The sequence below is a fragment of the Haliotis rubra genome, unplaced genomic scaffold (assembly GCF_003918875.1).
Source record: "Haliotis rubra isolate DU_JTF1 unplaced genomic scaffold, ASM391887v1 Scf449, whole genome shotgun sequence".
Classification (NCBI taxonomy): Eukaryota; Metazoa; Mollusca; class Gastropoda; order Lepetellida; family Haliotidae; genus Haliotis; species Haliotis rubra.
In genome coordinates, this window is record NW_025767134.1 from 885,847 (window position 1) to 897,973 (window position 12,127).

Consider the following 12,127-nt stretch of genomic DNA (forward strand, 5'->3'; position numbering starts at 1 on the left):
AATTTCACTTAACTTCTCTGGGTAGCGTGTTATATGTTAAGTGAGTGAATGAGTTTAGTTTTACGCCGCACTCAGCAATATTCAAGCTATATGGCGGCGGTCTGTAAATAATGGAGTCTGGACCAGACAATCCAGTGATCAACATCATGAACATCGATCTGCGCAATTGGGAACCGATGACATGTGTCAACCAAGTCAGCGAGCCTGACCACCCGATCCCGTTAGTCGCCTCTTACGACAAGCATGGGTTACTGAAGGTTCATTCTAAACCGGACCTTCATGGGTCGTGTTTCACTTGAAAGAACAGGAACATAAGGTACAGCGGAAAACAATACACACAACGTTCCTATGAAACTCCAGTGAGTGAGTGAGTGAGTTTAGTTTTACGCCGAACTCAGCAATATTACAGCTACATGGTGGTGGTCAGTAAATAATCGAGTCTGGACCAGACAGATTGTGATGAACAGCATGAACATCGATCTGCGCAATTTGGAACCGATGACATGTGTCAACCAAGCCAGCGAGCCTGACCACCCGATCCCGTTAGTCGCCTCTTACGACAAGCATAGTCGCCTTCTGTGACAAGCATGGGTTGCTGAAGACCTATTCTACCCCGGATCTTCACGGGTCGTTATCTGTTAAGTGCAGACAGGTTTAGTTGTGTGACTTCGTATTAGGGGGGGTGGGCGGTACATATCACCCCATGTGGGCAAAACTACTAATAACGGTATATATAATAATTGGTACCGGCAAACCAAAATGGCGAACGCCGCTGCAAACGCTTTTTCTCGAGTTCCAAACTTTAGAGCGAAGTCTTCAATTTGGAAACATTTTCAACTGATCTCTTGTACAATCACATCTGAGTCCTGACAGTGGCAAGTGGCATTGTTTCAAAAGAAAGGAAACAGAAATTTAACTACCTTAAACCATGTGTTATATACTTTCACAATATTTTGTAATACATTTTGCAATACGCCAACACATATCACAATATATCGCAATACAAAACTTTTGGCAATACCCAACCCTACTTCGTATCTATCTCAACCTACAGGAAACCGGTATTTTAAGTTGGATAATTTGTCCCCAATCCTTTTCACATTTGTAAATAAAATATGTTTAAATCAAACCGAGTTCCCACTTCAAGGGACTCTCCTGAAGAGCATCTTCGTCGTGGTTGGTGCTGGGTAACACTAATAGCTTTTCTCGGATGTGGACCACTGGTAGAATGTGTCTTCAGCACCACATAGTCTTTGTCGTTGGAGGACGGGTGTCTGGTGGTTGAAGGCACTGATTCCAGGAACAGCAAATGATAATTCAAATGAAAATTAGTCACAGCAAATATGACATACAGCATTCCAAAACACAGAAAAATCCGCCATTTCTGTTTGGAGTGTTAGAGGGCATAGATGATTCTTCTCCATTAAACACCCAATCACTCACCATTCTCCGAACAAAATATACGGAGAACACTTTTCCATAAGTCATCCATAAACTCATAAAAATATATTATACAGTGAAACTGTCATAGTCATGGCTAACTTTGATGAAGTGAATGTTCTTGGCACATAACTATAATCCAACAGCATTCAGCATTCAAGATACTTTTGTGGTTAAAAAATCAACTACTCTTAAGGGAATATAGCATGTATAATGCATAATATATGTATAAAGACTATCAGTGATATCACATCTGGTGGATTAACTATTTTTGGTAATCAAGGAACACTCCGCAGTTTCGTTGAATAGAAACCTCGAGGCTTGGTTGTCTGTTTATCTCTAAACATTGCTATAACACAGTGTTCGTTTAAATTCATACATCATCAATGCTTAATAATAAGGATTGAAAACTGAAACTGAAGATTTGAATGGACGCGATGCGTTCTGGGGTACTACCGGTTATATAGTATGACCAGAAATTATTGAGAATTTTAGGAATATGTTTAATTGGATTTCTAGTATAAACAACCTTGACCAGCACCTTGATCAAGTGCTTGGTTTCATTCAAGAGAGACAACTCCGTAAATCCTTTTTCATTAGTTTGTGAAGAGTTATCCCCTTTGTTTACTTGCTAGCAGACGACATTTTCAGTGATCCTCAGTATGGATGATTTAGAGAAGAGGAAGTTGATTTTAGAGTATTAAAACAAGGACATCAGATCAGCTAAAGTGATTTCAAGTAGAACAGGCATCCCTTTGTCCACTGTTTATCGTGTTTTAAAAAATATTGCAAATGGATATGGCATTGAGCACCAGGGAGGCGCAGGTAGGCCCAGAAAATTGACTGTCGGTGACAGGAGGCGGCTTGGTATTCTTGTTTCTAAAAACAAACGAAAGAGTTTAGAAAACTTAAGGCTGGATATGATTGATAGAGGAACTGTGGCTGTCTGTAAGGAGACAATTAGAACTGAGCTGCATGCAATGGGTTGGCAGAAAGGTCGAGAAATTCCATCACCGATCATGAAACCTGAACAAAAGGAGCGAAGGCTGAACTGGTGCTTACAGCATAGGAATTTTAACTAGGACAATGTGATTTTCTCAGATGAAAGTTCTGTGTGGCTGTTTCCTAATACACTGAAATTCTGGACCAAACAAACTGAAAAACATTTGTATCAGCGCCCAAAGTACAGTCCGAAATGTAACGTATGGGGTGGCATATCTGTGTTAGGGGCAACGCCCCTCTGTGTATTTGAAGAGAATATGAACAGTGAGCGGTACACAGATATTCTCGAGGGACATTTACTTCCATCTGCTCACGTGTTCTATGGAAATGTTTGGATTTTCCATCAGGACAACGACCCAAAACATCGTTCAAAGCATTCACAGGCCTGGTTTCGGACCCAAAATATGACATTATTAGATTGGCCAAGCTATAACCCTGACCTAAATCCAATAGAAAATGTTTGGGGATTGATGAAGGAAAGTGTCAATAAGAAAAATCTGACAAATATTGCTGAAATGAAAGAAGAGGTGGTCCGATATTGGGACAGCATTGACCACGACTTTCTAACTTCTTTGATCAGTAGTATGCCCCGCCGCATTGAAGCCTGGATTGCTGCCCATGGTGACTTGACAAAATACTAACTGTCACCTGTACCCAGCAAATGGTACATAATCAGTTGTGGACTTATCTGTTACTGGCCGCATTTCTTTTTACTCAATGTTCATTATCTCTTCAATATAATGTATGTCGTAGTAATCAATTATAACTTTAACTGTCCCTCGATTCTCGACCTATATATAAATGGAAGTTTACAAAAACTGATTCGCAGATTTTAGATATACACATGGGAAAATGGAAAAAGGATCGCACCAGCAACATGTTTCACAGTATCAATACTTACCATTAAACATAACAAAAGAACTTATCCAAACCTCAATTTAAGTTATCATCTGGATAGATTGAACCTCAAGGAATAATAAAATGGCAAAAATAACTAATACACGTAGTATAGTACACTATTCAGAGAAGAAACCCAAGTAAATGACTCATTTTATAGTGCTGATTACTATTGTTGTATGCGTTCCAAACTTGATGTGGCCAAGTATTGTCGTCCATAAAGACTGGCCTTGTGTTCAGAGGATGGTCTTTGAAATGGACAATAACCTGTCTATGATGTCAGTGATGTAACATTGTCCATTCAGCATTTGTCTCATCATCACAAGATCATGCTTACAGTCACTTGAGAGGCACCCCCACGCCATCAATGAACCCCCGCCAAACGGTACTTGTTCCATGATATTCCGTTGTCTATATGCAGCAGACACGAGCCATCAGCCATCAGTCACTTTCGTCCGACCAGTGCAGCCTTCCTTATTCCACTGAATCCCAGCCGTGATATTGCTGGAATATTGCTAAAAGCGGCGTAAAACTGTACTCAATCACTCATAGCTAATCTATCATAGTTCTATTAGCATCATTGACTTTGCAGAGTGGTGCGCAGACTAAGGACTTGGCAACTGAGATCCTTTGGTAAACAATCCTTTAACAGGTTGCATACATTCTCATAGTAAATCAGAACCAGTTTCACTGGGAACACCAAGTAGCATTAGGAACAAAATGAATTCCGACCTAACTAATAGCTTTATTGCTTTCACACCACTCCGAATTTGGGAGTTTACATAGATAAATTAAAACATCTTTAGAATCTTGTTTCATTTTAGTCAAAACTCTCAAGCATATTTGTTCAAGCATTATCTTCGACAATTTATTTCGAAAGCACACTCAACCCCGATAACATTCACCTTCATGTTGAGACATTACTCCCTCGCCAACATGCCGAAGGAACTGGTATTCTGTTAATATTTCCTTACATTGACATAATCAAGAAAATTGTGTCCTATGTTAATTGTTCACAAACCTCGACATATTTCCTTGTGTACAGAGACTGAGGTCAAAGTTTTGATGTCCTCCTTATGTGTCACGGTGCTCCTGTGATCAGGGTGTCATTAAATATAGCTAAAGTAGTAGTATACAACGTGGAGAAAGTTCACAATTGTATTAATAGTACCTTAGACATGCGATGTAGGGGATCAATGCCCCAATTAACACTGACAATAGACAGGCGATTAACAAACCATGATGCAAACCAAATACACAATATGATAAGCTCAGCAACAGTATAACCGCGATTAACAACGATAGCTGCAACCACTCTCTGACAAGACAATCAACAAGTTGCACAGGAACCAAGTCGGCTGTTATCACATGGGAGTTCTGTGAAGTGCAAAATTCCTTTATTCAATTGAATAGTGTAATATGTAAATATCAACAGCAAGAACTGAGGTACGTCAGATATCGTATGTCCACTGTGACTGTGCATGTTGGCTGGAATGAGTAATTCACTGCCGGACCACACAACAACCACTCGCGACTATGTCTCTGTTTGTGTGCGTGCATGAGTGCGTGCGTGCGTGCGTGTATTCATCAATATGTATTATGACTATTATATTACTGTGATTGTGTAGGGTAACGTGCAGAACAGCCACGAGTGATATGCAGAGCGGAACATTTTTACATACTTTTATGAAGCGTTACTGTCATAGCACAATGATGAACATACTGAATTAAGTAAGGCGTGAGAGTAAGTAAATATTTACTAAACTGTGTTTTATACATGGAATATCATTGATTTACAATACATACATTCATACGATATTTACATCATATACACTATAACTAAAACATTTCTTCTGTGAAAATATACATGCATATAAATGCAACATATAAAACACAATACAACAGAGACGTAGGGTCAATTAGACCTTAATGGTTTAGATAGAAATATTTAAGTTTACACTATAAATTAATGGAAATAGTTAACAATTAAATCATTCTTCATATAGGTTTTTTAAAGATTTCGATTTTCAGTGACAAATCACTTCATATTAGGGCGTATGCAAATGAAAAAATGTCAGATCTAAACTCAAAACACATCAATATTCTTATTACTACTGGGTCTTAGTGTGACGTGTCTGATGGCAATTGTACGTACATTTGGACAAAAAATTCCTGTTTTAAAACAAGTTACAGAATTACTGTTAATTATTACCTCTTTCATTTTGTGAATTCCGCTGATTCCATGAATCGTTGAAAACGGTGTTGTTCGTGTAAAAAGAATACTTAGAAATTCATATTTGTTTTTTTTAATTTCAGCCGTATCAGTAGTTGAAGTTCCCTTCTATGTATCATAGGTGAAAAATCCACTGATACAGATAGTTTTAAAAGTTGTTACATTATTCATGCACTCTTGAAATAAGAATGGCCCCAGCACTGAATCAAGTGTGACATCTGCCCTGCTGAAATTGTGAATCGATAAATGGCCACTGAGACATTTCTCGGCGACGATCTAACAAGTAACTAATAAGTTACCATTGGTGTTATATTTTGTAATCGTTTCCAGTGTAGCTTTCTGTCATTCCCTGTAGTATATGCTTTTAGTCGTGTACCTTTATGTCATACCCAGTGGCATACCCTTATCCATGGTACCTTTATGTCATACCCTGTAGTAGAAGCTTTTCGTCGTGTACCTTTATGTCATACCTTGTGGCATAATCTTATCCAATGTACCTTTATGTCATACCCTGTGGCATAATCTTATCCAATGCACCTTTATGTCATACCCTGTGGTATAACTTTATCCAATGTACCTTTATGTCATACCCTGTAGTATAACCTTATCCAATGTACCTTTATGTCATACCCTGTGGTATAACTTTATCGAATGTACCTTTATATCATACCCTGTAGTATAACTTTATCCAATGTACCTTTATGTCGTACCCTGTGGTATAACTTTATCCAATGTACCTTTATGTCATACCCTGTAGTATAACCTTATCCAATGTACCTTTATGTCATACCCTGTGGTATAACTTAATCCAATGTACCTTTATGTCATTCCCTGTAGTATAAGCTTTTTGTCGTATGCCTTTATGTCATACCCTGTGGCATAACCTTATCCAATGTACTTTTATGTCATACCCTGGGGTATAACCTTATCCAAAGTACCTTTATGTCATACCATGTAGGATAACCTTATCGAATGTACCTTTATGTAATACCCTGTGGTATAACCTTATCCAATGTACCTCTACGTCATATCCTGTAGTACAAGCTTTTTTGTCGTGTACCTTTATGTCATACCCTGTGGTATAACCTTATCCAATGTACCCTTATGTCATACCCTGTAGTATAAGCCTATTCAATGTACCTGTATGTCAAACCCTGTAGTATATGCTTTTTCTCGTGTACCTGGTGGCATAATCTTACCCAATGTATCGTTATGTCATACCCTTTGGTATAACCTTATTAAATGTACCTTTATGGTATGCCTTGTGGTATAACCTTATACAATGTACCTCTATGTCATACCCAGTAGAATAACTTTATCCAAAGTACCCTTTATGTTATGCCCTGTGGTATAACCCTATCCAATGTACTTTTATGTCATACCCTGTGGTATAACCTCATCCAATGTACTTTTTTATGTCATACCCTGTTGCATAACCTTATCCAATGTACCTTTATGTCATACCCTGTTGCATAACTTTATCCAATGTACATTTATCTCATACCCTGTGGTATAACTTTATCCAGTGTACCTTTCTGTCATACCCTGTAGTATAACCTTATCCAAAGTACCCTTTATGTGATACCCTGTGGTATAACCTTATCCAATGTACCTTTATGTCATACCCTGTGGTATAACCTCATCCAATGTACCTTTATGTCATACCCTGTTGCATAACCTTATCCAATGTACTTTTATATCATACCCTGTGGTATAACCTTATCCAATGTACCTTTATGTCATACCCTGTTGCATAACCTTATCAAATGTACCTTTATGTCATACCCTGTGGTATAACTTTATCCGATGTACCTTTATGTCATACCCTGTGGTATAACCTTATCCAATGTACCTTTATGCCGTACCCTGTGGCATAACCTTATCCAATGCATCTTTATGTCATACCATGTAGGATAACCTTATCGAATGTACCTTTATGTAATACCCTGTGGTATAACCTTATCCAATGTACCTCTACGTCATATCCTGTAGTACAAGCTTTTTTGTCGTGTACCTTTATGTCATACCCTGTGGTATAACCTTATCCAATGTACCCTTATGTCATACCCTGTAGTATAAGCCTATTCAATGTATCTGTATGTCAAACCCTGTAGTATATGCTTTTTCTCGTGTACCTGGTGGCATAATCTTACCCAATGTATCGTTATGTCATACCCTTTGGTATAACCTTATTAAATGTACCTTTATGGTATGCCTTGTGGTATAACCTCATCCAATGTACCTTTATGTCATACCCTGTTGCATAACCTTATCCAATGTACTTTTATGTCATACCCTGGGGTATAACCTTATCCAATGTACCTTTATGTCATACCCTGTTGCATAACCTTATCAAATGTACCTTTATGTCATACCCAGTGGTATAACTTTATCCGATGTACCTTTATGTCATACCCTGTGGTATAACCTTATCCAATGTACCTTTATGCCGTACCCTGTGGCATAACCTTATCCAATGCATCTTTATGTCATACCTATCCAATGCACCTTTGTGCCATACTCTATTTTATGAGATTTTCCAGTGTGCCTATATATTATGACATGTCGCATGTGTTTGCAATGTCACAAAATGTCCCACAAGAGTGCTTGTTAACATGACGAGTAACAAATTTGGTGACAACCTTCTGTCAGTGAATCCCGACTGATATTTATAAAACTATTTTATGTTGTAATGTCTTTCGAAAAAAAAGTAAATTTTAAGGTAAACTCATAGAATTATATATGTGAACAATTTCACCTGTCTCAGTTGTTGACTTTCCAATCTATGTATCATAGGCGAAGCATCCAGTGATACAGATAGTTTTGAAAGTTGTTACATTATTCATGTACACTTGAAATAAGGATGGCCCTAATTTAAGTTGGATTTGTTTTGTTTTGTGACGAAAAGTTGCATCAGACCAGGCATTGTGAAAGAGTTCATTTCTCAAAAAACGCTCACTCCTCAAACGTTTCATTCACATCCTGGGTTCTGTTTGTCTGTCCGTAGTAAGATATCTTACATTGACATTTGACAAATCTCAGTTTTCTTCAATAAAGATTATTGAATCAGTCTTTTCAGTCAGGTGATGGATTTGTTCAGACATCATGGCTACATCAGCATCACATTCATTCTGGATCGACTCACAACAAGAAACACTCTCCATCTCGGGAAGCGCCGATGCATCCAAGACAGCCCTCCTTTTCTTGGGGATTTCTTTCAGAGGTAAAGCAGGTCTCGTTGGCCGTGATGGTGAAACTAAACTGTCATCTATCTCACTGTACGTGGCATTGGTGCTGTTGATTGCGCTTGAAATGTTCCTGAAGAAAGGAGTATCTGTGTTTCTGTAAAAATAGCGGAAAACCCGTTATCCGATGTAAATGCGTTCACGTATTACAGAAAATTATTATCGATGGAATACCAAATCTGCAGTGGAAAATCCACTCTAAAACATTGTCAGAAAATCATGATGATGTCAGAAGAAACACTCATACACTGCAGTCCATCAAAATGTAATCATCAGGACGATAACCAGCTCCAGGTATTTATCTATGTTGTAATTCGTTCTTTACCTGTCACAGCTAATGTTATAAGGGACTGGGACTCTAAAATAGATCCCATTAAAGTATTAAGTCAGTTTGAACTTACATTTTCTCAAAATCATTTTAAGAGTAAAGAAGTACTAGCACTTACCTCCTCCTCACATATATCCGAAATATGATGATCATGGCTAGAACAATGCAGCATAGAAGTCCTGCTAATGCCCCAAAAGATATATCCAAAGTGTGTTCAGGTGAACCTGAAATAAAAAGGGTTAATTTGGTAAATCATTTTGACTTGCGTAGGAGCATAGGAATCATGCTAGTGTCCCATAAGAAATAACCAAAGTGTGTTCAGGTGAACCTGAAATACAAGTGATGTATTGATGAATCATTTTGACTTGCGTAGGAGCATAGGAGTCCTTCTAATGACCCAAAGGAAGTAACCAAACTGTGTTCAGGTGAAAATAAAAGGGATATTTTGGGAAATCATTTTGACGTGCGAAAAGTACACCTTACGGTTCAGCGAGGGAAACTTGCCATAATGATCCTGTAACGGATATGTAGTTTTATTATCGACATGTGAAAGATCTTTCCAAATTTGACACCTCAGAGACAAACTCAGAGACAATGTGTAATTCCACATCTTTTCTTTCTTTTGTTTACTTCTCCCTTGTATTGTTTTGTGTTTTATGTCTTTGTAAAGGGTGCCACAGGTAGGGCAGGATACTCTCACATTTTCGTATGGTAATTTATGAACACAAGCTTAAGATATAGTCGGAATCGCACCATCAAATTTCGTCACTTTCATTTATCAAAAATATGACTCCTTCTTAGCAAAGTTGTTACCAAGCATTGCACTGAAATTTAGGTCATTTGATTTTAAATAACTCAGCTCATTTCCTAATTTCATTGTGTTATAATAATTGTGTTCAAATGCAAAATATATCCGTGGGACAGAGGGTCTGTTTCAGAATTTTCTCTGAGTCAGAAAGGTACTCCCTAGAAAGTCCATGAGTCACTTTACGACTAGAAACAGTAAAAACCGAAAAGATGAGGTCACGAGCAAGTTTCTTCAAATAACAATGAGATGACATCACTAGAGATTCACTCGTGAAGATCCGGTTTAGAATTGATCTTCAGTATCCCATGCCTGTCGTAAGAAGCGTCAGACTCGCTGACTTGGTTGACATGTCATTGTAACCGAGTTGCGTAGATCGATGCTCATGCTGTTCATCACTGGATTGTATGGCCCAGACTCCATTATTTACAGACCGACACAATATAGCTGTACGTCGTGTGTTTTGTTTTCCGTTGTACCTAATGTTCCTGTTCTTTCAAGTGAAACACGACCCATGAAGGTCCGGGTTAGAATGAACCTTCAGTAACCCATGCTTGTCGTAAGAGGCGACTAACGGGATCGGGTGGTCAGGCTTGGTGGCTTGGTTGACACATGTCATCGGTTCCAATTGCGCAGATCGATGCTCATGCTGTTATTCACTGGATTGTCTGGTCCAGACTCCATTATTTACAGACCGCCGCCATACAGCTGGAATTATTGCTAAGTGCGGCGTAAAACTGAACTCACTCACACTCCAAGTGAAACACTGAGTTGCAGTTACATATGCTTGGGGGCGGGGGTAGCCTAATGGTTAAAGCGTTCGGTCGTCCAACCGAAGACCCGGGTTCGATTCCCCACGTGGGTACAATGTGTGAAGGCCATTTCTAGTGTCCCCCGCCGTGATATTGCTGGAATATTGCTAACAGCGGCGTTAAACCCAACTCACTCACTCGCTCACTCACTCACATATGCTTGGGAAATGTGATTCGGGACGTGCAGGATATTCTCATCTTTTCATGAACACTTACTATATGTACCATCACTTATATAAAGTGATTCGAATCTTTATTTTCTTTGTAGTGGAGGCCATAGGCCCAGGCTACATTTCAGGATTTCAGAGCAGTACATATGTGCATATATCGTTTAGAAGACAATAAGTTAATTTACAAAGTATACAAAAGGAAGTATGATATTATTGGCAAAGAAGTGAATCTCTAAGTTTCATTGCATTGTGTATATAAATAGCTAGGTTTCTTACAGTATATGGATTGCCAGTTGACATGAGCATATTGAACTTATGAATAGTTGGATTCGAATAAAAGTTGTGTGGTAAATACAAACATCTCAGATTTTGATAACATTTACATACCAAAATAAAATGGAATTCATTTTCAAAAAGTTATCTTTACATATAAAACATAATCTATTTGATCTGGGTTGATTAATATAGCGACCGGTTTCAATTTGGAGGCGGTGTGAAGAACATCTGAATTTAGCAAGGGCCGATCGGAATTTTGAAATTGATAAGTCTTTTATGTAAAGTTCAACATGAAATGAGATTTTAAAACAAGAATAAAGTGAAAATTTAGGACTATTTAAAAGCAATGTGTGCCATTCTTGTTCATAACTTGCTCTTAATCTAAAAACAAATTCTGATATGAATTTATCGACATTACATAATTTTTGCTGCTGTTCCCACATAAAGCCAAATCCAAAAGAGTAAAGAATATTCTTAATTTGTGATGCCCAGTTTGTTTTACCATTTACAGAGTCTAAAACTAACATGTTATAACATTTCTTTACAAATCTGGAATCGGGAATTTTGCATATCTTACACCAATATTTAACAACTTTTTATATATACATACATACATTGGATAACGGCCACATTCTCCCTAACTACATGGTTCGAAGTCGACCGTTTGACATTTAAAAACGTTTACAACAAAACATATGTACAACTTCGACTTCTTTAAAATTATCAACTCCCCATATTTCAGCTCCATATAAAAGAATCGGACTAATTTTTTGTATCAAATATCTTAAAAATAAATCATAAGGAAGTGGATTAAACGTATAAAGAGATTTTAGAATTCCGTATGCCATTTTCTTAGCTTGCAAAGCGGCGTTATTCACATGGGGAGACCAAGATAGAGAACGTGCAAATAAAATACCCA